The sequence below is a fragment of the Spea bombifrons genome, chromosome 8, assembly GCF_027358695.1.
Source record: "Spea bombifrons isolate aSpeBom1 chromosome 8, aSpeBom1.2.pri, whole genome shotgun sequence".
Taxonomy (NCBI): Eukaryota; Metazoa; Chordata; class Amphibia; order Anura; family Pelobatidae; genus Spea; species Spea bombifrons.
Window position 1 is genome coordinate 41,593,049 of NC_071094.1, and position 25,291 is coordinate 41,618,339.

The 25,291-nt window shown below is 53.5% G+C and overlaps 16 non-coding genes and 7 pseudogenes across 16 annotated transcripts; all 23 read right to left on the bottom strand.

Moving 5' to 3' along the window:
* Positions 1 to 1,516: 1,516 nt before the first annotated feature.
* Positions 1,517 to 1,635, bottom strand: LOC128504044 (5S ribosomal RNA). The gene has a single exon (XR_008355314.1). It is a non-coding gene; the product is annotated as a 5S ribosomal RNA (ribosomal RNA).
* Positions 1,636 to 2,557: 922 nt separating this feature from the next.
* Positions 2,558 to 2,676, bottom strand: LOC128504155 (5S ribosomal RNA). The gene has a single exon (XR_008355388.1). It is a non-coding gene; the product is annotated as a 5S ribosomal RNA (ribosomal RNA).
* Positions 2,677 to 3,598: 922 nt separating this feature from the next.
* On the bottom strand, positions 3,599 to 3,717 carry LOC128504187 (5S ribosomal RNA). Its single transcript, XR_008355419.1, has one exon. It is a non-coding gene; the product is annotated as a 5S ribosomal RNA (ribosomal RNA).
* Positions 3,718 to 4,657: 940 nt separating this feature from the next.
* LOC128504140 (uncharacterized) lies at positions 4,658 to 4,766 on the bottom strand (annotated as a pseudogene).
* A 928-nt stretch (positions 4,767 to 5,694) lies between these two features.
* On the bottom strand, positions 5,695 to 5,803 carry LOC128504125 (uncharacterized; annotated as a pseudogene).
* A 969-nt stretch (positions 5,804 to 6,772) lies between these two features.
* LOC128504198 (5S ribosomal RNA) lies at positions 6,773 to 6,891 on the bottom strand. Its single transcript, XR_008355430.1, has one exon. It is a non-coding gene; the product is annotated as a 5S ribosomal RNA (ribosomal RNA).
* A 921-nt stretch (positions 6,892 to 7,812) lies between these two features.
* LOC128504209 (5S ribosomal RNA) lies at positions 7,813 to 7,931 on the bottom strand. Its single transcript, XR_008355441.1, has one exon. It is a non-coding gene; the product is annotated as a 5S ribosomal RNA (ribosomal RNA).
* Positions 7,932 to 8,861: 930 nt separating this feature from the next.
* On the bottom strand, positions 8,862 to 8,980 carry LOC128504096 (5S ribosomal RNA). The gene has a single exon (XR_008355363.1). It is a non-coding gene; the product is annotated as a 5S ribosomal RNA (ribosomal RNA).
* Positions 8,981 to 9,908: 928 nt separating this feature from the next.
* Positions 9,909 to 10,017, bottom strand: LOC128504124 (uncharacterized; annotated as a pseudogene).
* Positions 10,018 to 10,938: 921 nt separating this feature from the next.
* Positions 10,939 to 11,047, bottom strand: LOC128504126 (uncharacterized; annotated as a pseudogene).
* Positions 11,048 to 11,983: 936 nt separating this feature from the next.
* On the bottom strand, positions 11,984 to 12,092 carry LOC128504139 (uncharacterized; annotated as a pseudogene).
* Positions 12,093 to 13,017: 925 nt separating this feature from the next.
* On the bottom strand, positions 13,018 to 13,136 carry LOC128504098 (5S ribosomal RNA). Its single transcript, XR_008355365.1, has one exon. It is a non-coding gene; the product is annotated as a 5S ribosomal RNA (ribosomal RNA).
* Positions 13,137 to 14,052: 916 nt separating this feature from the next.
* Positions 14,053 to 14,171, bottom strand: LOC128504050 (5S ribosomal RNA). Its single transcript, XR_008355320.1, has one exon. It is a non-coding gene; the product is annotated as a 5S ribosomal RNA (ribosomal RNA).
* A 927-nt stretch (positions 14,172 to 15,098) lies between these two features.
* Positions 15,099 to 15,217, bottom strand: LOC128504062 (5S ribosomal RNA). The gene has a single exon (XR_008355331.1). It is a non-coding gene; the product is annotated as a 5S ribosomal RNA (ribosomal RNA).
* A 926-nt stretch (positions 15,218 to 16,143) lies between these two features.
* On the bottom strand, positions 16,144 to 16,252 carry LOC128504127 (uncharacterized; annotated as a pseudogene).
* Positions 16,253 to 17,177: 925 nt separating this feature from the next.
* On the bottom strand, positions 17,178 to 17,296 carry LOC128504074 (5S ribosomal RNA). The gene has a single exon (XR_008355342.1). It is a non-coding gene; the product is annotated as a 5S ribosomal RNA (ribosomal RNA).
* Positions 17,297 to 18,218: 922 nt separating this feature from the next.
* LOC128504099 (5S ribosomal RNA) lies at positions 18,219 to 18,337 on the bottom strand. Its single transcript, XR_008355366.1, has one exon. It is a non-coding gene; the product is annotated as a 5S ribosomal RNA (ribosomal RNA).
* A 916-nt stretch (positions 18,338 to 19,253) lies between these two features.
* Positions 19,254 to 19,372, bottom strand: LOC128504086 (5S ribosomal RNA). The gene has a single exon (XR_008355353.1). It is a non-coding gene; the product is annotated as a 5S ribosomal RNA (ribosomal RNA).
* A 927-nt stretch (positions 19,373 to 20,299) lies between these two features.
* On the bottom strand, positions 20,300 to 20,418 carry LOC128504097 (5S ribosomal RNA). The gene has a single exon (XR_008355364.1). It is a non-coding gene; the product is annotated as a 5S ribosomal RNA (ribosomal RNA).
* A 926-nt stretch (positions 20,419 to 21,344) lies between these two features.
* LOC128504128 (uncharacterized) lies at positions 21,345 to 21,453 on the bottom strand (annotated as a pseudogene).
* A 925-nt stretch (positions 21,454 to 22,378) lies between these two features.
* LOC128504109 (5S ribosomal RNA) lies at positions 22,379 to 22,497 on the bottom strand. The gene has a single exon (XR_008355375.1). It is a non-coding gene; the product is annotated as a 5S ribosomal RNA (ribosomal RNA).
* A 930-nt stretch (positions 22,498 to 23,427) lies between these two features.
* LOC128504121 (5S ribosomal RNA) lies at positions 23,428 to 23,546 on the bottom strand. The gene has a single exon (XR_008355379.1). It is a non-coding gene; the product is annotated as a 5S ribosomal RNA (ribosomal RNA).
* Positions 23,547 to 24,461: 915 nt separating this feature from the next.
* LOC128504133 (5S ribosomal RNA) lies at positions 24,462 to 24,580 on the bottom strand. Its single transcript, XR_008355380.1, has one exon. It is a non-coding gene; the product is annotated as a 5S ribosomal RNA (ribosomal RNA).
* Between the last annotated feature and the right edge of the window lie 711 nt (positions 24,581 to 25,291).

A 25,291-nucleotide genomic window follows, 5' to 3' on the forward strand; every position in this document is an offset into this window, starting at 1 on the left:
ACGCGTTTCGCCAGTGCTATACTGGCTTCCTCAGGAGAAAATTCAAATTCAAAATACAAATATAAGGCGAAATTAGAATTTTCTCCTGAGGAAGCCAGTTTGTGAGTGGATCTTACACTTTTTTATTTTCCATTTTATATACATATTACACTATTAGTGTTGTTTTTGTTTTTTAACATCACATATAAAGGGGAGACAAAACAATAAGAAATGTTTTTAAAAAAATGCGCCCCCCCCATTTTAGTCCGAATCGAAGCAAAGCATAAATCGTTGCAAGAATTATGAATGTCTAGTAATCGGGCCCAATCTCGCTTAGCTTCCGAGATCCGATTACATCAGACGTATTCAATGTGGTATGGCCATATGTTATAGAGCCCCCCATTCTACTTTTCTTCTGATTCTCCATTTTAAAGCCACTGTGGTTAATTATTTATTTTAGTTTTTCTTTCTACCACCTCTTCCATAAAAGAAGAAAAAAGCAAAAGCGTACAACACCTGGTATTCCCAGGCAGTTTCCCACCAAAGTACTTCGCAAACCCAACACTGCATAGCTTCTGATATCAGACGAGATCAGGGTGGTATAGCCAAAGGCGCAAGAGCGTCCCATTTTGCTGTTGCTGCTGCTTGCCCCCCTCCTCCTTGTCACACAGGCTGCATTTTTAAGCCACCGTGGTTATTTATTCTTTTCAGGGTTTTTTTCACACAACTCTTCCTTAGCAGCAGTCCAGTTGCCTTTCGCACCCAGCTGGTAGGCTAGCATGCAGCAGTCCAGCAGAACTGCCAGACAGAAAGCATCGATAACAAGAGCAGGCCAAGCCATTCCAAAGGGTTAGGAGGCTAGAGCGCGGTGCGTTTTGCGTGGCACGGCCAGGCGAGGTGCGCAAGGGGGAGATGCAGGCCCCACCTCTCCCTGGACCAGGTAGCAGACAAGCTCCTTTGGCTTTGTGTGCAGGAGAGAAAGGCCGAAACAGGTACACCGATGCATTTCGACAGCACGCAATTAGAATGGTCCGCGGCATTACTTGCTGTGGGCATCGGGCGTAGCGTGAGGCTGCGGCGGCTGCTGCTGCTCCTCCTCCTGCTGCAGAGGGCGTTTTTTTTGGATTGCCTTTACTAAGGCCTGGGACAGGACAGAGAAGGTGAGAAGGTTCAAGTAAAGGGTTAACGCGTTCACGGTGAGCAAGAAACACATGGGGAAAGGATTCCCACCCCCCCCGGCCTCCTGTATGTGTAGTTTGGCACGGCACAGACCAGTGAAGGAAAGCATGAAGCGTGCCTGTGCTATTTGCTGCAAGACAGCTTTGCGAAAGTGCTGTTTTTTGGTGCAGAGTGTGCAAGAGGTACGAGCGGAGTGAGGCTTGAGGGCGTCAAGTTGCTGTGGGAGGCCAGCTGAAGCAAGAAGGAGTGAAAAGGGGTGCTAGAAAGAAAGGGCCTTAGAGTTTTGTTAGCTTCTGGTGACTCTGTCGCCCTCTGTTGGTGGTGGGGTACGGGAAAAAAAAAAAGAGAGAAAAGCAAAAGCCTACAACACCTGGTATTCCCAGGCGGTCTCCCATCCAAGTACTAACCAGGCCCAACCCTGCTTAGCTTCCGAGATCAGACGAGATCGGGCGTATTCAGGGTGGTATGGCCGTAGGCGAAGGAGCCTGTCATTTTACTCCTCTTCTTCTGTGACGTGCCCTCTTCCTCGTCACACCAGGAGTATTTTTAAGACACTGTGGTCAGTTATTCATTTTATTTTCTTTTATTTTTTTCTCCTCACAACTCTTTCATAGCAGCAGTCTCCTTGTATTTCGCACCCAGCTGGGAGGCTAGCATACAGCAGTCCAGCAGAACTGCCAGACAGAGAGCATCGGTAACAAGAGCAGGCCAAGCCCTTCCCAAGTGTTGGGAGGCTAGAGCGCGGTGCGTTTTGCGAGGCACGGCCTGGCGAGGTGCGCAAGGGGGAGATGCAGGCCCCACCTCTCCCTGGACCAGGTAGCAGACAAGCTCCTTTGGCTTTGTGTGCAAAGGCCGAAACGGGTACGCCGATGCATTTCGACAGCACGCAATTAGAATGGTCCGCGGCGTTACTTGCTGTGGGCATCGGGCGTAGCGTGAGGCGGCGGCGGCTGCTCCTCCTGCTGCAGAGGGCTTTTTTTGGATTGCCTTTACTAAGGCCTGGGACAGGACAGAGAAGGTGAGAAGGTTCAAGTAAAAGGTTAACGCGTTCACGGTGAGCGAGAAACACATGGGGAAAGGATTCCCACCCCCCCCCCCCGGCCTCCTGTATGTGTAGTTTGGCACGGCACAGACCAGTGAAGGAAAGCATGAAGCGTGCCTGTGCTATTTGCTGCAAGACAGCTTTGCGAAAGTGCTGTTTTTTGGTGCAGAGTGTGCAAGAGGTACGAGCGGAGTGAGGCTTGAGGGCGTCAAGTTGCTGTGGGAGGCCAGCTGAAGCAAGAAGGAGTGAAAAGGGGTGCTAGAAAGAAAGGGCCTTAGAGTTTTGTTAGCTTCTGGTGACTCTGTCGCCCTCTGTTGGTGGTGGGGTACGGGAAAAAAAAAAAGAGAGAAAAGCAAAAGCCTACAACACCTGGTATTCCCAGGCGGTCTCCCATCCAAGTACTAACCAGGCCCAACCCTGCTTAGCTTCCGAGATCAGACGAGATCGGGCGTATTCAGGGTGGTATGGCCGTAGGCGAAGGAGCCTGTCATTTTACTCCTCTTCTTCTGTGACGTGCCCTCTTCCTCGTCACACCAGGAGTATTTTTAAGACACTGTGGTCAGTTATTCATTTTATTTTCTTTTATTTTTTTCTCCTCACAACTCTTTCATAGCAGCAGTCTCCTTGTATTTCGCACCCAGCTGGGAGGCTAGCATACAGCAGTCCAGCAGAACTGCCAGACAGAGAGCATCGGTAACAAGAGCAGGCCAAGCCCTTCCCAAGTGTTGGGAGGCTAGAGCGCGGTGCGTTTTGCGAGGCACGGCCTGGCGAGGTGCGCAAGGGGGAGATGCAGGCCCCACCTCTCCCTGGACCAGGTAGCAGACAAGCTCCTTTGGCTTTGTGTGCAAAGGCCGAAACGGGTACGCCGATGCATTTCGACAGCACGCAATTAGAATGGTCCGCGGCGTTACTTGCTGTGGGCATCGGGCGTAGCGTGAGGCGGCGGCGGCTGCTCCTCCTGCTGCAGAGGGCTTTTTTTGGATTGCCTTTACTAAGGCCTGGGACAGGACAGAGAAGGTGAGAAGGTTCAAGTAAAAGGTTAACGCGTTCACGGTGAGCGAGAAACACATGGGGAAAGGATTCCCACCCCCCCCCCCCGGCCTCCTGTATGTGTAGTTTGGCACGGCACAGACCAGTGAAGGAAAGCATGAAGCGTGCCTGTGCTATTTGCTGCAAGACAGCTTTGCGAAAGTGCTGTTTTTTGGTGCAGAGTGTGCAAGAGGTACGAGCGGAGTGAGGCTTGAGGGCGTCAAGTTGCTGTGGGAGGCCAGCTGAAGCAAGAAGGAGTGAAAAGGGGTGCTAGAAAGAAAGGGCCTTAGAGTTTTGTTAGCTTCTGGTGACTCTGTCGCCCTCTGTTGGTGGTGGGGTACGGGAAAAAAAAAAAGAGAGAAAAGCAAAAGCCTACAACACCTGGTATTCCCAGGCGGTCTCCCATCCAAGTACTAACCAGGCCCAACCCTGCTTAGCTTCCGAGATCAGACGAGATCGGGCGTATTCAGGGTGGTATGGCCGTAGGCGAAGGAACCTGTCATTTTACTCCTCTTCTTCTGTGACGTGCCCTCTTCCTCATCACACCAGGAGTATTTTTAAGACACTGTGGTCAGTTATTCATTTTATTTTCTTTTATTTTTTTCTCCTCACAACTCTTTCATAGCAGCAGTCTCCTTGTATTTCGCACCCAGCTGGGAGGCTAGCATACAGCAGTCCAGCAGAACTGCCAGACAGAGAGCATCGGTAACAAGAGCAGGCCAAGCCCTTCCCAAGTGTTGGGAGGCTAGAGCGCGGTGCGTTTTGCGAGGCACGGCCTGGCGAGGTGCGCAAGGGGGAGATGCAGGCCCCACCTCTCCCTGGACCAGGTAGCAGACAAGCTCCTTTGGCTTTGTGTGCAAAGGCCGAAACGGGTACGCCGATGCATTTCGACAGCACGCAATTAGAATGGTCCGCGGCGTTACTTGCTGTGGGCATCGGGCGTAGCGTGAGGCGGCGGCTGCGGCGGCGGCTGCTGCTGCTGCTCCTCCTCCTGCTGCAGAGGGCGTTTTTTTGGATTGCCTTTACTAAGGCCTGGGACAGGACAGAGAAGGTGAGAAGGTTCAAGTAAAGGGTTAACGCGTTCACGGTGAGCGAGAAACACATGGGGAAAGGATTCCCACCCCCCCCGGCCTCCTGTATGTGTAGTTTGGCACGGCACAGACCAGTGAAGGAAAGCATGAAGCGTGCCTGTGCTATTTGCTGCAAGACAGCTTTGCGAAAGTGCTGTTTTTTGGTGCAGAGTGTGCAAGAGGTACGAGCGGAGTGAGGCTTGAGGGCGTCAAGTTGCTGTGGGAGGCCAGCTGAAGCAAGAAGGAGTGAAAAGGGGTGCTAGAAAGAAAGGGCCTTAGAGTTTTGTTAGCTTCTGGTGACTCTGTCGCCCTCTGTTGGTGGTGGGGTACGGGAAAAAAAAAAAGAGAGAAAAGCAAAAGCCTACAACACCTGGTATTCCCAGGCGGTCTCCCATCCAAGTACTAACCAGGCCCAACCCTGCTTAGCTTCCGAGATCAGGCGTATTCAGGGTGGTATGGCCGAAGGCGAAAGAGCCTGTCATTTTACTCCTCTTCTTCTGTGACGTGCCCTCTTCCTCGTCACACCAGGAGTATTTTTAAGACACTGTGGTCAGTTATTCATTTTATTTTATTTTATTTTTTTCTCCTCACAACTCTTTCATAGCAGCAGTCTCCTTGTATTTCGCACCCAGCTGGGAGGCTAGCATACAGCAGTCCAGCAGAACTGCCAGACAGAGAGCATCGGTAACAAGAGCAGGCCAAGCCCTTCCCAAGTGTTGGGAGGCTAGAGCGCGGTGCGTTTTGCGAGGCACGGCCTGGCGAGGTGCGCAAGGGGGAGATGCAGGCCCCACCTCTCCCTGGACCAGGTAGCAGACAAGCTCCTTTGGCTTTGTGTGCAAAGGCCGAAACGGGTACGCCGATGCATTTCGACAGCACGCAATTAGAATGGTCCGCGTCGTTACTTGCTGTGGGCATCGGGCGTAGCGTGAGGCGGCGGCGGCTGCTGCTGCTCCTCCTCCTGCTGCAGAGGGCGTTTTTTTGGATTGCCTTTACTAAGGCCTGGGACAGGACAGAGAAGGTGAGAAGGTTCAAGTAAAGGGTTAACGCGTTCACGGTGAGCAAGAAACACATGGGGAAAGGATTCCCACCCCCCCCGGCCTCCTGTATGTGTAGTTTGGCACGGCACAGACCAGTGAAGGAAAGCATGAAGCGTGCCTGTGCTATTTGCTGCAAGACAGCTTTGCGAAAGTGCTGTTTTTTGGTGCAGAGTGTGCAAGAGGTACGAGCGGAGTGAGGCTTGAGGGCGTCAAGTTGCTGTGGGAGGCCAGCTGAAGCAAGAAGGAGTGAAAAGGGGTGCTAGAAAGAAAGGGCCTTAGAGTTTTGTTAGCTTCTGGTGACTCTGTCGCCCTCTGTTGGTGGTGGGGTACGGGAAAAAAAAAAAGAGAGAAAAGCAAAAGCCTACAACACCTGGTATTCCCAGGCGGTCTCCCATCCAAGTACTAACCAGGCCCAACCCTGCTTAGCTTCCGAGATCAGGCGTATTCAGGGTGGTATGGCCGTAGGCGAAGGAGCCTGTCATTTTACTCCTCTTCTTCTGTGACGTGCCCTCTTCCTCGTCACACCAGGAGTATTTTTAAGACACTGTGGTCAGTTATTCATTTTATTTCCTTTTATTTTTTTCTCCTCACAACTCTTTCATAGCAGCAGTCTCCTTGTATTTCGCACCCAGCTGGGAGGCTAGCATACAGCAGTCCAGCAGAACTGCCAGACAGAGAGCATCGGTAACAAGAGCAGGCCAAGCCCTTCCCAAGTGTTGGGAGGCTAGAGCGCGGTGCGTTTTGCGAGGCACGGCCTGGCGAGGTGCGCAAGGGGGAGATGCAGGCCCCACCTCTCCCTGGACCAGGTAGCAGACAAGCTCCTTTGGCTTTGTGTGCAAAGGCCGAAACGGGTACGCCGATGCATTTCGACAGCACGCAATTAGAATGGTCCGCAGCGTTACTTGCTGTGGGCATCGGGCGTAGCGTGCGGTGGCGGCTGCGGCTGCTGCTGCTGCTGCTGCTCCTCCTCCTGCTGCTGCTGCTGCTCCTCCTCCTCCTGCTGCAGAGGGCGTTTTTTTGGATTGCCTTTACTAAGGCCTGGGACAGGACAGAGAAGGTGAGAAGGTTCAAGTAAAGGGTTAACGCGTTCACGGTGAGCGAGAAACACATGGGGAAAGGATTCCCACCCCCCCCCGGCCTCCTGTATGTGTAGTTTGGCACGGCACAGACCAGTGAAGGAAAGCATGAAGCGTGCCTGTGCTATTTGCTGCAAGACAGCTTTGCGAAAGTGCTGTTTTTTGGTGCAGAGTGTGCAAGAGGTACGAGCGGAGTGAGGCTTGAGGGCGTCAAGTTGCTGTGGGAGGCCAGCTGAAGCAAGAAGGAGTGAAAAGGGGTGCTAGAAAGAAAGGGCCTTAGAGTTTTGTTAGCTTCTGGTGACTCTGTCGCCCTCTGTTGGTGGTGGGGTACGGGAAAAAAAAAGAAGAGAGAAAAGCAAAAGCCTACAACACCTGGTATTCCCAGGCGGTCTCCCATCCAAGTACTAACCAGGCCCAACCCTGCTTAGCTTCCGAGATCAGACGAGATCGGGCGTATTCAGGGTGGTATGGCCGTAGGCGAAGGAGCCTGTCATTTTACTCCTCTTCTTCTGTGACGTGCCCTCTTCCTCGTCACACCAGGAGTATTTTTAAGACACTGTGGTCAGTTATTCATTTTATTTTCTTTTATTTTTTTCTCCTCACAACTCTTTCATAGCAGCAGTCTCCTTGTATTTCGCACCCAGCTGGGAGGCTAGCATACAGCAGTCCAGCAGAACTGCCAGACAGAGAGCATCGGTAACAAGAGCAGGCCAAGCCCTTCCCAAGTGTTGGGAGGCTAGAGCGCGGTGCGTTTTGCGAGGCACGGCCTGGCGAGGTGCGCAAGGGGGAGATGCAGGCCCCACCTCTCCCTGGACCAGGTAGCAGACAAGCTCCTTTGGCTTTGTGTGCAAAGGCCGAAACGGGTACGCCGATGCATTTCGACAGCACGCAATTAGAATGGTCCGCGGCGTTACTTGCTGTGGGCATCGGGCGTAGCGTGAGGCGGCGGCGGCGGCTGCTCCTCCTGCTGCAGAGGGCGTTTTTTTAGATTGCCTTTACTAAGGCCTGGGACAGTACAGAGAAGGTGAGAAGGTTCAAGTAAAGGGTTAACGCGTTCACGGTGAGCAAGAAACACATGGGGAAAGGATTCCCACCCCCCCGGCCTCCTGTATGTGTAGTTTGGCACGGCACAGACCAGTGAAGGAAAGCATGAAGCGTGCCTGTGGTATTTGCTGCAAGACAGCTTTGCGAAAGTGCTGTTTTTTGGTGCAGAGTGTGCAAGAGGTACGAGCGGAGTGAGGCTTGAGGGCGTCAAGTTGCTGTGGGAGGCCAGCTGAAGCAAGAAGGAGTGAAAAGGGGTGCTAGAAAGAAAGGGCCTTAGAGTTTTGTTAGCTTCTGGTGACTCTGTCGCCCTCTGTTGGTGGTGGGGTACGGGAAAAAAAAAAAGAGAGAAAAGCAAAAGCCTACAACACCTGGTATTCCCAGGCGGTCTCCCATCCAAGTACTAACCAGGCCCAACCCTGCTTAGCTTCCGAGATCAGACGAGATCGGGCGTATTCAGGGTGGTATGGCCGTAGGCGAAGGAGCCTGTCATTTTACTCCTCTTCTTCTGTGACGTGCCCTCTTCCTCGTCACACCAGGAGTATTTTTAAGACACTGTGGTCAGTTATTCATTTTATTTTCTTTTATTTTTTTCTCCTCACAACTCTTTCATAGCAGCAGTCTCCTTGTATTTCGCACCCAGCTGGGAGGCTAGCATACAGCAGTCCAGCAGAACTGCCAGACAGAGAGCATCGGTAACAAGAGCAGGCCAAGCCCTTCCCAAGTGTTGGGAGGCTAGAGCGCGGTGCGTTTTGCGAGGCACGGCCTGGCGAGGTGCGCAAGGGGGAGATGCAGGCCCCACCTCTCCCTGGACCAGGTAGCAGACAAGCTCCTTTGGCTTTGTGTGCAAAGGCCGAAACAGGTACGCCGATGCATTTCGACAGCACGCAATTAGAATGGTCCGCGGCGTTACTTGCTGTGGGCATCGGGCGTAGCGTGAGGCGGCGGCGGCGGCGGCGGCTGCTCCTCCTGCTGCAGAGGGCGTTTTTTTGGATTGCCTTTACTAAGGCCTGGGACAGGACAGAGAAGGTGAGAAGGTTCAAGTAAAAGGTTAACGCGTTCACGGTGAGCGAGAAACACATGGGGAAAGGATTCCCACCCCCCCCCGGCCTCCTGTATGTGTAGTTTGGCACGGCACAGACCAGTGAAGGAAAGCATGAAGCGTGCCTGTGCTATTTGCTGCAAGACAGCTTTGCGAAAGTGCTGTTTTTTGGTGCAGAGTGTGCAAGAGGTACGAGCGGAGTGAGGCTTGAGGGCGTCAAGTTGCTGTGGGAGGCCAGCTGAAGCAAGAAGGAGTGAAAAGGGGTGCTAGAAAGAAAGGGCCTTAGAGTTTTGTTAGCTTCTGGTGACTCTGTCGCCCTCTGTTGGTGGTGGGGTACGGGAAAAAAAAAAAAGAGAGAAAAGCAAAAGCCTACAACACCTGGTATTCCCAGGCGGTCTCCCATCCAAGTACTAACCAGGCCCAACCCTGCTTAGCTTCCGAGATCAGACGAGATCGGGCGTATTCAGGGTGGTATGGCCATAGACGAAGGAGCCTGTCATTTTACTCCTCTTCTTCTGTGACGTGCCCTCTTCCTCGTCACACCAGGAGTATTTTTAAGACACTGTGGTCAGTTATTCATTTTATTTTCTTTTATTTTTTTCTCCTCACAACTCTTTCATAGCAGCAGTCTCCTTGTATTTCGCACCCAGCTGGGAGGCTAGCATACAGCAGTCCAGCAGAACTGCCAGACAGAGAGCATCGGTAACAAGAGCAGGCCAAGCCCTTCCCAAGTGTTGGGAGGCTAGAGCGCGGTGCGTTTTGCGAGGCACGGCCTGGCGAGGTGCGCAAGGGGGAGATGCAGGCCCCACCTCTCCCTGGACCAGGTAGCAGACAAGCTCCTTTGGCTTTGTGTGCAAAGGCCGAAACGGGTACGCCGATGCATTTCGACAGCACGCAATTAGAATGGTCCGCGGCGTTACTTGCTGTGGGCATCGGGCGTAGCGTGAGGCGGCGGCGGCGGCGGCGGCTGCTCCTCCTGCTGCAGAGGGCGTTTTTTTGGATTGCCTTTACTAAGGCCTGGGACAGGACAGAGAAGGTGAGAAGGTTCAAGTAAAAGGTTAACGCGTTCACGGTGAGCGAGAAACACATGGGGAAAGGATTCCCACCCCCCCCCGGCCTCCTGTATGTGTAGTTTGGCACGGCACAGACCAGTGAAGGAAAGCATGAAGCGTGCCTGTGCTATTTGCTGCAAGACAGCTTTGCGAAAGTGCTGTTTTTTGGTGCAGAGTGTGCAAGAGGTACGAGCGGAGTGAGGCTTGAGGGCGTCAAGTTGCTGTGGGAGGCCAGCTGAAGCAAGAAGGAGTGAAAAGGGGTGCTAGAAAGAAAGGGCCTTAGAGTTTTGTTAGCTTCTGGTGACTCTGTCGCCCTCTGTTGGTGGTGGGGTACGGGAAAAAAAAAAGAGAGAAAAGCAAAAGCCTACGACACCTGGTATTCCCAGGCGGTCTCCCATCCAAGTACTAACCAGGCCCAACCCTGCTTAGCTTCCGAGATCAGGCGTATTCAGGGTGGTATGGCCGTAGGCGAAGGAGCCTGTCATTTTACTCCTCTTCTTCTGTGACGTGCCCTCTTCCTCGTCACACCAGGAGTATTTTTAAGACACTGTGGTCAGTTATTCATTTTATTTTCTTTTATTTTTTTCTCCTCACAACTCTTTCATAGCAGCAGTCTCCTTGTATTTCGCACCCAGCTGGGAGGCTAGCATACAGCAGTCCAGCAGAACTGCCAGACAGAGAGCATCGGTAACAAGAGCAGGCCAAGCCCTTCCCAAGTGTTGGGAGGCTAGAGCGCGGTGCGTTTTGCGAGGCACGGCCTGGCGAGGTGCGCAAGGGGGAGATGCAGGCCCCACCTCTCCCTGGACCAGGTAGCAGACAAGCTCCTTTGGCTTTGTGTGCAAAGGCCGAAACGGGTACGCCGATGCATTTCGACAGCACGCAATTAGAATGGTCCGCGGCGTTACTTGCTGTGGGCATCGGGCGTAGCGTGAGGCGGCGGCGGCGGCTGCTCCTCCTGCTGCAGAGGGCGTTTTTTTAGATTGCCTTTACTAAGGCCTGGGACAGGACAGAGAAGGTGAGAAGGTTCAAGTAAAGGGTTAACGCGTTCACGGTGAGCAAGAAACACATGGGGAAAGGATTCCCACCCCCCCGGCCTCCTGTATGTGTAGTTTGGCACGGCACAGACGAGTGAAGGAAAGCATGAAGCGTGCCTGTGGTATTTGCTGCAAGACAGCTTTGCGAAAGTGCTGTTTTTTGGTGCAGAGTGTGCAAGAGGTACGAGCGGAGTGAGGCTTGAGGGCGTCAAGTTGCTGTGGGAGGCCAGCTGAAGCAAGAAGGAGTGAAAAGGGGTGCTAGAAAGAAAGGGCCTTAGAGTTTTGTTAGCTTCTGGTGACTCTGTCGCCCTCTGTTGGTGGTGGGGTACGGGAAAAAAAAAAAGAGAGAAAAGCAAAAGCCTACAACACCTGGTATTCCCAGGCGGTCTCCCATCCAAGTACTAACCAGGCCCAACCCTGCTTAGCTTCCGAGATCAGGCGTATTCAGGGTGGTATGGCCGTAGGCGAAGGAGCCTGTCATTTTACTCCTCTTCTTCTGTGACGTGCCCTCTTCCTCGTCACACCAGGAGTATTTTTAAGACACTGTGGTCAGTTATTCATTTTATTTTCTTTTATTTTTTTCTCCTCACAACTCTTTCATAGCAGCAGTCTCCTTGTATTTCGCACCCAGCTGGGAGGCTAGCATACAGCAGTCCAGCAGAACTGCCAGACAGAGAGCATCGGTAACAAGAGCAGGCCAAGCCCTTCCCAAGTGTTGGGAGGCTAGAGCGCGGTGCATTTTGCGAGGCACGGCCTGGCGAGGTGCGCAAGGGGGAGATGCAGGCCCCACCTCTCCCTGGACCAGGTAGCAGACAAGCTCCTTTGGCTTTGTGTGCAAAGGCCGAAACGGGTACGCCGATGCATTTCGACAGCACGCAATTAGAATGGTCCGCGGCGTTACTTGCTGTGGGCATCGGGCGTAGCGTGAGGCGGCGGCGGCGGCGGCGGCGGCGGCTGCTCCTCCTGCTGCAGAGGGCGTTTTTTTGGATTGCCTTTACTAAGGCCTGGGACAGGACAGAGAAGGTGAGAAGGTTCAAGTAAAAGGTTAACGCGTTCACGGTGAGCGAGAAACACATGGGGAAAGGATTCCCACCCCCCCCCCCGGCCTCCTGTATGTGTAGTTTGGCACGGCACAGACCAGTGAAGGAAAGCATGAAGCGTGCCTGTGCTATTTGCTGCAAGACAGCTTTGCGAAAGTGCTGTTTTTTGGTGCAGAGTGTGCAAGAGGTACGAGCGGAGTGAGGCTTGAGGGCGTCAAGTTGCTGTGGGAGGCCAGCTGAAGCAAGAAGGAGTGAAAAGGGGTGCTAGAAAGAAAGGGCCTTAGAGTTTTGTTAGCTTCTGGTGACTCTGTCGCCCTCTGTTGGTGGTGGGGTACGGGAAAAAAAAAAAAGAGAAAAGCAAAAGCCTACAACACCTGGTATTCCCAGGCGGTCTCCCATCCAAGTACTAACCAGGCCCAACCCTGCTTAGCTTCCGAGATCAGGCGTATTCAGGGTGGTATGGCTGTAGGCGAAGGAGCCTGTCATTTTACTCCTCTTCTTCTGTGACGTGCCCTCTTCCTCGTCACACCAGGAGTATTTTTAAGACACTGTGGTCAGTTATTCATTTTATTTTCTTTTATTTTTTTCTCCTCACAACTCTTTCATAGCAGCAGTCTCCTTGTATTTCGCACCCAGCTGGGAGGCTAGCATACAGCAGTCCAGCAGAACTGCCAGACAGAGAGCATCGGTAACAAGAGCAGGCCAAGCCCTTCCCAAGTGTTGGGAGGCTAGAGCGCGGTGCGTTTTGCGAGGCACGGCCTGGCGAGGTGCGCAAGGGGGAGATGCAGGCCCCACCTCTCCCTGGACCAGGTAGCAGACAAGCTCCTTTGGCTTTGTGTGCAAAGGCCGAAACGGGTACGCCGATGCATTTCGACAGCACGCAATTAGAATGGTCCGCGGCGTTACTTGCTGTGGGCATCGGGCGTAGCGTGAGGCGGCGGCGGCGGCGGCTGCTCCTCCTGCTGCAGAGGGCGTTTTTTTGGATTGCCTTTACTAAGGCCTGGGACAGGACAGAGAAGGTGAGAAGGTTCAAGTAAAAGGTTAACGCGTTCACGGTGAGCGAGAAACACATGGGGAAAGGATTCCCACCCCCCCCGGCCTCCTGTATGTGTAGTTTGGCACGGCACAGACCAGTGAAGGAAAGCATGAAGTGTGCCTGTGCTATTTGCTGCAAGACAGCTTTGCGAAAGTGCTGTTTTTTGGTGCAGAGTGTGCAAGAGGTACGAGCGGAGTGAGGCTTGAGGGCGTCAAGTTGCTGTGGGAGGCCAGCTGAAGCAAGAAGGAGTGAAAAGGGGTGCTAGAAAGAAAGGGCCTTAGAGTTTTGTTAGCTTCTGGTGACTCTGTCGCCCTCTGTTGGTGGTGGGGTACGGGAAAAAAAAAAAGAGAGAAAAGCAAAACCCTACAACACCTGGTATTCCCAGGCGGTCTCCCATCCAAGTACTAACCAGGCCCAACCCTGCTTAGCTTCCGAGATCAGACGAGATCGGGCGTATTCAGGGTGGTATGGCCGTAGGCGAAGGAGCCTGTCATTTTACTCCTCTTCTTCTGTGACGTGCCCTCTTCCTCGTCACACCAGGAGTATTTTTAAGACACTGTGGTCAGTTATTCATTTTATTTTCTTTTATTTTTTTCTCCTCACAACTCTTTCATAGCAGCAGTCTCCTTGTATTTCGCACCCAGCTGGGAGGCTAGCATACAGCAGTCCAGCAGAACTGCCAGACAGAGAGCATCGGTAACAAGAGCAGGCCAAGCCCTTCCCAAGTGTTGGGAGGCTAGAGCGCGGTGCGTTTTGCGAGGCACGGCCTGGCGAGGTGCGCAAGGGGGAGATGCAGGCCCCACCTCTCCCTGGACCAGGTAGCAGACAAGCTCCTTTGGCTTTGTGTGCAAAGGCCGAAACGGGTACGCCGATGCATTTCGACAGCACGCAATTAGAATGGTCCGCGGCGTTACTTGCTGTGGGCATCGGGCGTAGCGTGAGGCGGCGGCGGCGGCGGCTGCTCCTCCTGCTGCAGAGGGCGTTTTTTTGGATTGCCTTTACTAAGGCCTGGGACAGGACAGAGAAGGTTCAAGTAAAGGGTTAACGCGTTCACGGTGAGCAAGAAACACATGGGGAAAGGATTCCCACCCCCCCGGCCTCCTGTATGTGTAGTTTGGCACGGCACAGACCAGTGAAGGAAAGCATGAAGCGTGCCTGTGGTATTTGCTGCAAGACAGCTTTGCGAAAGTGCTGTTTTTTGGTGCAGAGTGTGCAAGAGGTACGAGCGGAGTGAGGCTTGAGGGCGTCAAGTTGCTGTGGGAGGCCAGCTGAAGCAAGAAGGAGTGAAAAGGGGTGCTAGAAAGAAAGGGCCTTAGAGTTTTGTTAGCTTCTGGTGACTCTGTCGCCCTCTGTTGGTGGTGGGGTACGGGAAAAAAAAAAAGAGAGAAAAGCAAAAGCCTACAACACCTGGTATTCCCAGGCGGTCTCCCATCCAAGTACTAACCAGGCCCAACCCTGCTTAGCTTCCGAGATCAGACGAGATCGGGCGTATTCAGGGTGGTATGGCCGTAGGCGAAGGAGCCTGTCATTTTACTCCTCTTCTTCTGTGACGTGCCCTCTTCCTCGTCACACCAGGAGTATTTTTAAGACACTGTGGTCAGTTATTCATTTTATTTTCTTTTATTTTTTTCTCCTCACAACTCTTTCATAGCAGCAGTCTCCTTGTATTTCGCACCCAGCTGGGAGGCTAGCATACAGCAGTCCAGCAGAACTGCCAGACAGAGAGCATCGGTAACAAGAGCAGGCCAAGCCCTTCCCAAGTGTTGGGAGGCTAGAGCGCGGTGCGTTTTGCGAGGCACGGCCTGGCGAGGTGCGCAAGGGGGAGATGCAGGCCCCACCTCTCCCTGGACCAGGTAGCAGACAAGCTCCTTTGGCTTTGTGTGCAAAGGCCGAAACGGGTACGCCGATGCATTTCGACAGCACGCAATTAGAATGGTCCGCGGCGTTACTTGCTGTGGGCATCGGGCGTAGCGTGAGGCGGCGGCGGCGGCGGCGGCTGCTCCTCCTGCTGCAGAGGGCGTTTTTTTGGATTGCCTTTACTAAGGCCTGGGACAGGACAGAGAAGGTGAGAAGGTTCAAGTAAAAGGTTAACGCGTTCACGGTGAGCGAGAAACACATGGGGAAAGGATTCCCACCCCCCCCGGCCTCCTGTATGTGTAGTTTGGCACGGCACAGACCAGTGAAGGAAAGCATGAAGCGTGCCTGTGCTATTTGCTGCAAGACAGCTTTGCGAAAGTGCTGTTTTTTGGTGCAGAGTGTGCAAGAGGTACGAGCGGAGTGAGGCTTGAGGGCGTCAAGTTGCTGTGGGAGGCCAGCTGAAGCAAGAAGGAGTGAAAAGGGGTGCTAGAAAGAAAGGGCCTTAGAGTTTTGTTAGCTTCTGGTGACTCTGTCGCCCTCTGTTGGTGGTGGGGTACGGGAAAAAAAAAAGAGAGAAAAGCAAAAGCCTACAACACCTGGTATTCCCAGGCGGTCTCCCATCCAAGTACTAACCAGGCCCAACCCTGCTTAGCTTCCGAGATCAGACGAGATCGGGCGTATTCAGGGTGGTATGGCCGTAGGCGAAGGAGCCTGTCATTTTACTCCTCTTCTTCTGTGACGTGCCCTCTTCCTCGTCACACCAGGAGTATTTTTAAGACACTGTGGTCAGTTATTCATTTTATTTTCTTTTATTTTTTTCTCCTCACAACTCTTTCATAGCAGCAGTCTCCTTGTATTTCGCACCCAGCTGGGAGGCTAGCATACAGCAGTCCAGCAGAACTGCCAGACAGAGAGCATCGGTAACAAGAGCAGGCCAAGCCCTTCCCAAGTGTTGGGAGGCTAGAGCGCGGTGCGTTTTGCGAGGCACGGCCTGGCGAGGTGCGCAAGGGGGAGATGCAGGCCCCACCTCTCCCTGGACCAGGTAGCAGACAAGCTCCTTTGGCTTTGTGTGCAAAGGCCGAAACGGGTACGCCGATGCATTTCGACAGCACGCAATTAGAATGGTCCGCGGCGTTACTTGCTGTGGGCATCGGGCGTAGCGTGAGGCGGCGGCGGCGGCGGCTGCTCCTCCTGCTGCAGAGGGCGTTTTTTTGGATTGCCTTTACTAAGGCCTGGGACAGGACAGAGAAGGTGAGAAGGTTCAAGTAAAAGGTTAACGCGTTCACGGTGAGCGAGAAACACATGGGGAAAGGATTCCCACCCCCCCCGGCCTCCTGTATGTGTAGTTTGGCACGGCACAGACCAGTGAAGGAAAGCATGAAGCGTGCCTGTGCTATTTGCTGCAAGACAGCTTTGCGAAAGTGCTGTTTTTTGGTGCAGAGTGTGCAAGAGGTACGAGCGGAGTGAGGCTTGAGGGCGTCAAGTTGCTGTGGGAGGCCAGCTGAAGCAAGAAGGAGTGAAAAGGGGTGCTAGAAAGAAAGGGCCTTAGAGTTTTGTTAGCTTGTGGTGACTCTGTCGCCCTCTGTTGGTGGTGGGGTACGGGAAAAAAAAAAAAGAGAGAAAAGCAAAAGCCTACAACACCTGGTATTCCCAGGCGGTCTCCCATCCAAGTACTAACCAGGCCCAACCCTGCTTAGCTTCCGAGATCAGGCGTATTCAGGGTGGTATGGCCGTAGGCGAAGGAGCCTGTCATTTTACTCCTCTTCTTCTGTGACGTGCCCTCTTCCTCGTCACACCAGGAGTATTTTTAAGACACTGTGGTCAGTTATTCATTTTATTTTCTTTTATTTTTTTCTCCTCACAACTCTTTCATAGCAGCAGTCTCCTTGTATTTCGCACCCAGCTGGGAGGCTAGCATACAGCAGTCCAGCAGAACTGCCAGACAGAGAGCATCGGTAACAAGAGCAGGCCAAGCCCTTCCCAAGTGTTGGGAGGCTAGAGCGCGGTGCGTTTTGCGAGGCACGGCCTGGCGAGGTGCGCAAGGGGGAGATGCAGGCCCCACCTCTCCCTGGACCAGGTAGCAGACAAGCTCCTTTGGCTTTGTGTGCAAAGGCCGAAACGGGTACGCCGATGCATTTCGACAGCACGCAATTAGAATGGTCCGCGGCGTTACTTGCTGTGGGCATCGGGCGTAGCGTGAGGCGGCGGCGGCGGCGGCTACTCCTCCTGCTGCAGAGGGCGTTTTTTTGGATTGCCTTTACTAAGGCCTGGGACAGGACAGAGAAGGTGAGAAGGTTCAAGTAAAAGGTTAACGCGTTCACGGTGAGCGAGAAACACATGGGGAAAGGATTCCCACCCCCCCCGGCCTCCTGTATGTGTAGTTTGGCACGGCACAGACCAGTGAAGGAAAGCATGAAGTGTGCCTGTGCTATTTGCTGCAAGACAGCTTTGCGAAAGTGCTGTTTTTTGGTGCAGAGTGTGCAAGAGGTACGAGCGGAGTGAGGCTTGAGGGCGTCAAGTTGCTGTGGGAGGCCAGCTGAAGCAAGAAGGAGTGAAAAGGGGTGCTAGAAAGAAAGGGCCTTAGAGTTTTGTTAGCTTCTGGTGACTCTGTCGCCCTCTGTTGGTGGTGGGGTACGGGAAAAAAAAAAAGAGAGAAAAGCAAAAGCCTACAACACCTGGTATTCCCAGGCGGTCTCCCATCCAAGTACTAACCAGGCCCAACCCTGCTTAGCTTCCGAGATCAGACGAGATCGGGCGTATTCAGGGTGGTATGGCCGTAGGCGAAGGAGCCTGTCATTTTACTCCTCTTCTTCTGTGACGTGCCCTCTTCCTCGTCACACCAGGAGTATTTTTAAGACACTGTGGTCAGTTATTCATTTTATTTTCTTTTATTTTTTTCTCCTCACAACTCTTTCATAGCAGCAGTCTCCTTGTATTTCGCACCCAGCTGGGAGGCTAGCATACAGCAGTCCAGCAGAACTGCCAGACAGAGAGCATCGGTAACAAGAGCAGGCCAAGCCCTTCCCAAGTGTTGGGAGGCTAGAGCGCGGTGCGTTTTGCGAGGCACGGCCTGGCGAGGTGCGCAAGGGGGAGATGCAGGCCCCACCTCTCCCTGGACCAGGTAGCAGACAAGCTCCTTTGGCTTTGTGTGCAAAGGCCGAAACGGGTACGCCGATGCATTTCGACAGCACGCAATTAGAATGGTCCGCGGCGTTACTTGCTGTGGGCATCGGGCGTAGCGTGAGGCGGCGGCGGCGGCTGCTCCTCCTGCTGCAGAGGGCGTTTTTTTGGATTGCCTTTACTAAGGCCTGGGACAGGACAGAGAAGGTGAGAAGGTTCAAGTAAAAGGTTAACGCGTTCACGGTGAGCGAGAAACACATGGGGAAAGGATTCCCACCCCCCCCGGCCTCCTGTATGTGTAGTTTGGCACGGCACAGACCAGTGAAGGAAAGCATGAAGTGTGCCTGTGCTATTTGCTGCAAGACAGCTTTGCGAAAGTGCTGTTTTTTGGTGCAGAGTGTGCAAGAGGTACGAGCGGAGTGAGGCTTGAGGGCGTCAAGTTGCTGTGGGAGGCCAGCTGAAGCAAGAAGGAGTGAAAAGGGGTGCTAGAAAGAAAGGGCCTTAGAGTTTTGTTAGCTTCTGGTGACTCTGTCGCCCTCTGTTGGTGGTGGGGTACGGGAAAAAAAAAAAGAGAGAAAAGCAAAACCCTACAACACCTGGTATTCCCAGGCGGTCTCCCATCCAAGTACTAACCAGGCCCAACCCTGCTTAGCTTCCGAGATCAGACGAGATCGGGCGTATTCAGGGTGGTATGGCCGTAGGCGAAGGAGCCTGTCATTTTACTCCTCTTCTTCTGTGACGTGCCCTCTTCCTCGTCACACCAGGAGTATTTTTAAGACACTGTGGTCAGTTATTCATTTTATTTTCTTTTATTTTTTTCTCCTCACAACTCTTTCATAGCAGCAGTCTCCTTGTATTTCGCACCCAGCTGGGAGGCTAGCATACAGCAGTCCAGCAGAACTGCCAGACAGAGAGCATCGGTAACAAGAGCAGGCCAAGCCCTTCCCAAGTGTTGGGAGGCTAGAGCGCGGTGCGTTTTGCGAGGCACGGCCTGGCGAGGTGCGCAAGGGGGAGATGCAGGCCCCACCTCTCCCTGGACCAGGTAGCAGACAAGCTCCTTTGGCTTTGTGTGCAAAGGCCGAAACGGGTACGCCGATGCATTTCGACAGCACGCAATTAGAATGGTCCGCGGCGTTACTTGCTGTGGGCATCGGGCGTAGCGTGAGGCGGCGGCGGCGGCGGCTGCTCCTCCTGCTGCAGAGGGCGTTTTTTTGGATTGCCTTTACTAAGGCCTGGGACAGGACAGAGAAGGTTCAAGTAAAGGGTTAACGCGTTCACGGTGAGCAAGAAACACATGGGGAAAGGATTCCCACCCCCCCGGCCTCCTGTATGTGTAGTTTGGCACGGCACAGACCAGTGAAGGAAAGCATGAAGCGTGCCTGTGGTATTTGCTGCAAGACAGCTTTGCGAAAGTGCTGTTTTTTGGTGCAGAGTGTGCAAGAGGTACGAGCGGAGTGAGGCTTGAGGGCGTCAAGTTGCTGTGGGAGGCCAGCTGAAGCAAGAAGGAGTGAAAAGGGGTGCTAGAAAGAAAGGGCCTTAGAGTTTTGTTAGCTTCTGGTGACTCTGTCGCCCTCTGTTGGTGGTGGGGTACGGGAAAAAAAAAAAGAGAGAAAAGCAAAAGCCTACAACACCTGGTATTCCCAGGCGGTCTCCCATCCAAGTACTAACCAGGCCCAACCCTGCTTAGCTTCCGAGATCAGACGAGATCGGGCGTATTCAGGGTGGTATGGCCGTAGGCGAAGGAGCCTGTCATTTTACTCCTCTTCTTCTGTGACGTGCCCTCTTCCTCGTCACACCAGGAGTATTTTTAAGACACTGTGGTCAGTTATTCATTTTATTTTCTTTTATTTTTTTCTCCTCACAACTCTTTCATAGCAGCAGTCTCCTTGTATTTCGCACCCAGCTGGGAGGCTAGCATACAGCAGTCCAGCAGAACTGCCAGACAGAGAGCATCGGTAACAAGAGCAGGCCAAGCCCTTCCCAAGTGTTGGGAGGCTAGAGCGCGGTGCGTTTTGCGAGGCACGGCCTGGCGAGGTGCGCAAGGGGGAGATGCAGGCCCCACCTCTCCCTGGACCAGGTAGCAGACAAGCTCCTTTGGCTTTGTGTGCAAAGGCCGAAACGGGTACGCCGATGCATTTCGACAGCACGCAATTAGAATGGTCCGCGGCGTTACTTGCTGTGGGCATCGGGCGTAGCGTGAGGCGGCGGCGGCGGCGGCGGCTGCTCCTCCTGCTGCAGAGGGCGTTTTTTTGGATTGCCTTTACTAAGGCCTGGGACAGGACAGAGAAGGTGAGAAGGTTCAAGTAAAAGGTTAACGCGTTCACGGTGAGCGAGAAACACATGGGGAAAGGATTCCCACCCCCCCCGGCCTCCTGTATGTGTAGTTTGGCACGGCACAGACCAGTGAAGGAAAGCATGAAGCGTGCCTGTGCTATTTGCTGCAAGACAGCTTTGCGAAAGTGCTGTTTTTTGGTGCAGAGTGTGCAAGAGGTACGAGCGGAGTGAGGCTTGAGGGCGTCAAGTTGCTGTGGGAGGCCAGCTGAAGCAAGAAGGAGTGAAAAGGGGTGCTAGAAAGAAAGGGCCTTAGAGTTTTGTTAGCTTCTGGTGACTCTGTCGCCCTCTGTTGGTGGTGGGGTACGGGAAAAAAAAAAGAGAGAAAAGCAAAAGCCTACAACACCTGGTATTCCCAGGCGGTCTCCCATCCAAGTACTAACCAGGCCCAACCCTGCTTAGCTTCCGAGATCAGACGAGATCGGGCGTATTCAGGGTGGTATGGCCGTAGGCGAAGGAGCCTGTCATTTTACTCCTCTTCTTCTGTGACGTGCCCTCTTCCTCGTCACACCAGGAGTATTTTTAAGACACTGTGGTCAGTTATTCATTTTATTTTCTTTTATTTTTTTCTCCTCACAACTCTTTCATAGCAGCAGTCTCCTTGTATTTCGCACCCAGCTGGGAGGCTAGCATACAGCAGTCCAGCAGAACTGCCAGACAGAGAGCATCGGTAACAAGAGCAGGCCAAGCCCTTCCCAAGTGTTGGGAGGCTAGAGCGCGGTGCGTTTTGCGAGGCACGGCCTGGCGAGGTGCGCAAGGGGGAGATGCAGGCCCCACCTCTCCCTGGACCAGGTAGCAGACAAGCTCCTTTGGCTTTGTGTGCAAAGGCCGAAACGGGTACGCCGATGCATTTCGACAGCACGCAATTAGAATGGTCCGCGGCGTTACTTGCTGTGGGCATCGGGCGTAGCGTGAGGCGGCGGCGGCGGCGGCTGCTCCTCCTGCTGCAGAGGGCGTTTTTTTGGATTGCCTTTACTAAGGCCTGGGACAGGACAGAGAAGGTGAGAAGGTTCAAGTAAAAGGTTAACGCGTTCACGGTGAGCGAGAAACACATGGGGAAAGGATTCCCACCCCCCCCGGCCTCCTGTATGTGTAGTTTGGCACGGCACAGACCAGTGAAGGAAAGCATGAAGCGTGCCTGTGCTATTTGCTGCAAGACAGCTTTGCGAAAGTGCTGTTTTTTGGTGCAGAGTGTGCAAGAGGTACGAGCGGAGTGAGGCTTGAGGGCGTCAAGTTGCTGTGGGAGGCCAGCTGAAGCAAGAAGGAGTGAAAAGGGGTGCTAGAAAGAAAGGGCCTTAGAGTTTTGTTAGCTTCTGGTGACTCTGTCGCCCTCTGTTGGTGGTGGGGTACGGGAAAAAAAAAAAAGAGAGAAAAGCAAAAGCCTACAACACCTGGTATTCCCAGGCGGTCTCCCATCCAAGTACTAACCAGGCCCAACCCTGCTTAGCTTCCGAGATCAGGCGTATTCAGGGTGGTATGGCCGTAGGCGAAGGAGCCTGTCATTTTACTCCTCTTCTTCTGTGACGTGCCCTCTTCCTCGTCACACCAGGAGTATTTTTAAGACACTGTGGTCAGTTATTCATTTTATTTTCTTTTATTTTTTTCTCCTCACAACTCTTTCATAGCAGCAGTCTCCTTGTATTTCGCACCCAGCTGGGAGGCTAGCATACAGCAGTCCAGCAGAACTGCCAGACAGAGAGCATCGGTAACAAGAGCAGGCCAAGCCCTTCCCAAGTGTTGGGAGGCTAGAGCGCGGTGCGTTTTGCGAGGCACGGCCTGGCGAGGTGCGCAAGGGGGAGATGCAGGCCCCACCTCTCCCTGGACCAGGTAGCAGACAAGCTCCTTTGGCTTTGTGTGCAAAGGCCGAAACGGGTACGCCGATGCATTTCGACAGCACGCAATTAGAATGGTCCGCGGCGTTACTTGCTGTGGGCATCGGGCGTAGCGTGAGGCGGCGGCGGCGGCGGCTACTCCTCCTGCTGCAGAGGGCGTTTTTTTGGATTGCCTTTACTAAGGCCTGGGACAGGACAGAGAAGGTGAGAAGGTTCAAGTAAAAGGTTAACGCGTTCACGGTGAGCGAGAAACACATGGGGAAAGGATTCCCACCCCCCCCGGCCTCCTGTATGTGTAGTTTGGCACGGCACAGACCAGTGAAGGAAAGCATGAAGTGTGCCTGTGCTATTTGCTGCAAGACAGCTTTGCGAAAGTGCTGTTTTTTGGTGCAGAGTGTGCAAGAGGTACGAGCGGAGTGAGGCTTGAGGGCGTCAAGTTGCTGTGGGAGGCCAGCTGAAGCAAGAAGGAGTGAAAAGGGGTGCTAGAAAGAAAGGGCCTTAGAGTTTTGTTAGCTTCTGGTGACTCTGTCGCCCTCTGTTGGTGGTGGGGTACGGGAAAAAAAAAAAGAGAGAAAAGCAAAAGCCTACAACACCTGGTATTCCCAGGCGGTCTCCCATCCAAGTACTAACCAGGCCCAACCCTGCTTAGCTTCCGAGATCAGACGAGATCGGGCGTATTCAGGGTGGTATGGCCGTAGGCGAAGGAGCCTGTCATTTTACTCCTCTTCTTCTGTGACGTGCCCTCTTCCTCGTCACACCAGGAGTATTTTTAAGACACTGTGGTCAGTTATTCATTTTATTTTCTTTTATTTTTTTCTCCTCACAACTCTTTCATAGCAGCAGTCTCCTTGTATTTCGCACCCAGCTGGGAGGCTAGCATACAGCAGTCCAGCAGAACTGCCAGACAGAGAGCATCGGTAACAAGAGCAGGCCAAGCCCTTCCCAAGTGTTGGGAGGCTAGAGCGCGGTGCGTTTTGCGAGGCACGGCCTGGCGAGGTGCGCAAGGGGGAGATGCAGGCCCCACCTCTCCCTGGACCAGGTAGCAGACAAGCTCCTTTGGCTTTGTGTGCAAAGGCCGAAACGGGTACGCCGATGCATTTCGACAGCACGCAATTAGAATGGTCCGCGGCGTTACTTGCTGTGGGCATCGGGCGTAGCGTGAGGCGGCGGCGGCGGCGGCGGCGGCTGCTCCTCCTGCTGCAGAGGGCGTTTTTTTGGATTGCCTTTACTAAGGCCTGGGACAGGACAGAGAAGGTGAGAAGGTTCAAGTAAAAGGTTAACGCGTTCACGGTGAGCGAGAAACACATGGGGAAAGGATTCCCACCCCCCCCGGCCTCCTGTATGTGTAGTTTGGCACGGCACAGACCAGTGAAGGAAAGCATGAAGTGTGCCTGTGCTATTTGCTGCAAGACAGCTTTGCGAAAGTGCTGTTTTTTGGTGCAGAGTGTGCAAGAGGTACGAGCGGAGTGAGGCTTGAGGGCGTCAAGTTGCTGTGGGAGGCCAGCTGAAGCAAGAAGGAGTGAAAAGGGGTGCTAGAAAGAAAGGGCCTTAGAGTTTTGTTAGCTTCTGGTGACTCTGTCGCCCTCTGTTGGTGGTGGGGTACGGGAAAAAAAAAAGAGAGAAAAGCAAAAGCCTACAACACCTGGTATTCCCAGGCGGTCTCCCATCCAAGTACTAACCAGGCCCAACCCTGCTTAGCTTCCGAGATCAGACGAGATCGGGCGTATTCAGGGTGGTATGGCCGTAGGCGAAGGAGCCTGTCATTTTACTCCTCTTCTTCTGTGACGTGCCCTCTTCCTCGTCACACCAGGAGTATTTTTAAGACACTGTGGTCAGTTATTCATTTTATTTTCTTTTATTTTTTTCTCCTCACAACTCTTTCATAGCAGCAGTCTCCTTGTATTTCGCACCCAGCTGGGAGGCTAGCATACAGCAGTCCAGCAGAACTGCCAGACAGAGAGCATCGGTAACAAGAGCAGGCCAAGCCCTTCCCAAGTGTTGGGAGGCTAGAGCGCGGTGCGTTTTGCGAGGCACGGCCTGGCGAGGTGCGCAAGGGGGAGATGCAGGCCCCACCTCTCCCTGGACCAGGTAGCAGACAAGCTCCTTTGGCTTTGTGTGCAAAGGCCGAAACGGGTACGCCGATGCATTTCGACAGCACGCAATTAGAATGGTCCGCGGCGTTACTTGCTGTGGGCATCGGGCGTAGCGTGAGGCGGCGGCGGCGGCGGCTGCTCCTCCTGCTGCAGAGGGCGTTTTTTTGGATTGCCTTTACTAAGGCCTGGGACAGGACAGAGAAGGTTCAAGTAAAGGGTTAACGCGTTCACGGTGAGCAAGAAACACATGGGGAAAGGATTCCCACCCCCCGGCCTCCTGTATGTGTAGTTTGGCACGGCACAGACCAGTGAAGGAAAGCATGAAGCGTGCCTGTGGTATTTGCTGCAAGACAGCTTTGCGAAAGTGCTGTTTTTTGGTGCAGAGTGTGCAAGAGGTACGAGCGGAGTGAGGCTTGAGGGCGTCAAGTTGCTGTGGGAGGCCAGCTGAAGCAAGAAGGAGTGAAAAGGGGTGCTAGAAAGAAAGGGCCTTAGAGTTTTGTTAGCTTCTGGTGACTCTGTCGCCCTCTGTTGGTGGTGGGGTACGGGAAAAAAAAAAAGAGAGAAAAGCAAAAGCCTACAACACCTGGTATTCCCAGGCGGTCTCCCATCCAAGTACTAACCAGGCCCAACCCTGCTTAGCTTCCGAGATCAGACGAGATCGGGCGTATTCAGGGTGGTATGGCCGTAGGCGAAGGAGCCTGTCATTTTACTCCTCTTCTTCTGTGACGTGCCCTCTTCCTCGTCACACCAGGAGTATTTTTAAGACACTGTGGTCAGTTATTCATTTTATTTTCTTTTATTTTTTTCTCCTCACAACTCTTTCATAGCAGCAGTCTCCTTGTATTTCGCACCCAGCTGGGAGGCTAGCATACAGCAGTCCAGCAGAACTGCCAGACAGAGAGCATCGGTAACAAGAGCAGGCCAAGCCCTTCCCAAGTGTTGGGAGGCTAGAGCGCGGTGCGTTTTGCGAGGCACGGCCTGGCGAGGTGCGCAAGGGGGAGATGCAGGCCCCACCTCTCCCTGGACCAGGTAGCAGACAAGCTCCTTTGGCTTTGTGTGCAAAGGCCGAAACGGGTACGCCGATGCATTTCGACAGCACGCAATTAGAATGGTCCGCGGCGTTACTTGCTGTGGGCATCGGGCGTAGCGTGAGGCGGCGGCGGCGGCGGCGGCTGCTCCTCCTGCTGCAGAGGGCGTTTTTTTGGATTGCCTTTACTAAGGCCTGGGACAGGACAGAGAAGGTGAGAAGGTTCAAGTAAAAGGTTAACGCGTTCACGGTGAGCGAGAAACACATGGGGAAAGGATTCCCACCCCCCCCGGCCTCCTGTATGTGTAGTTTGGCACGGCACAGACCAGTGAAGGAAAGCATGAAGCGTGCCTGTGCTATTTGCTGCAAGACAG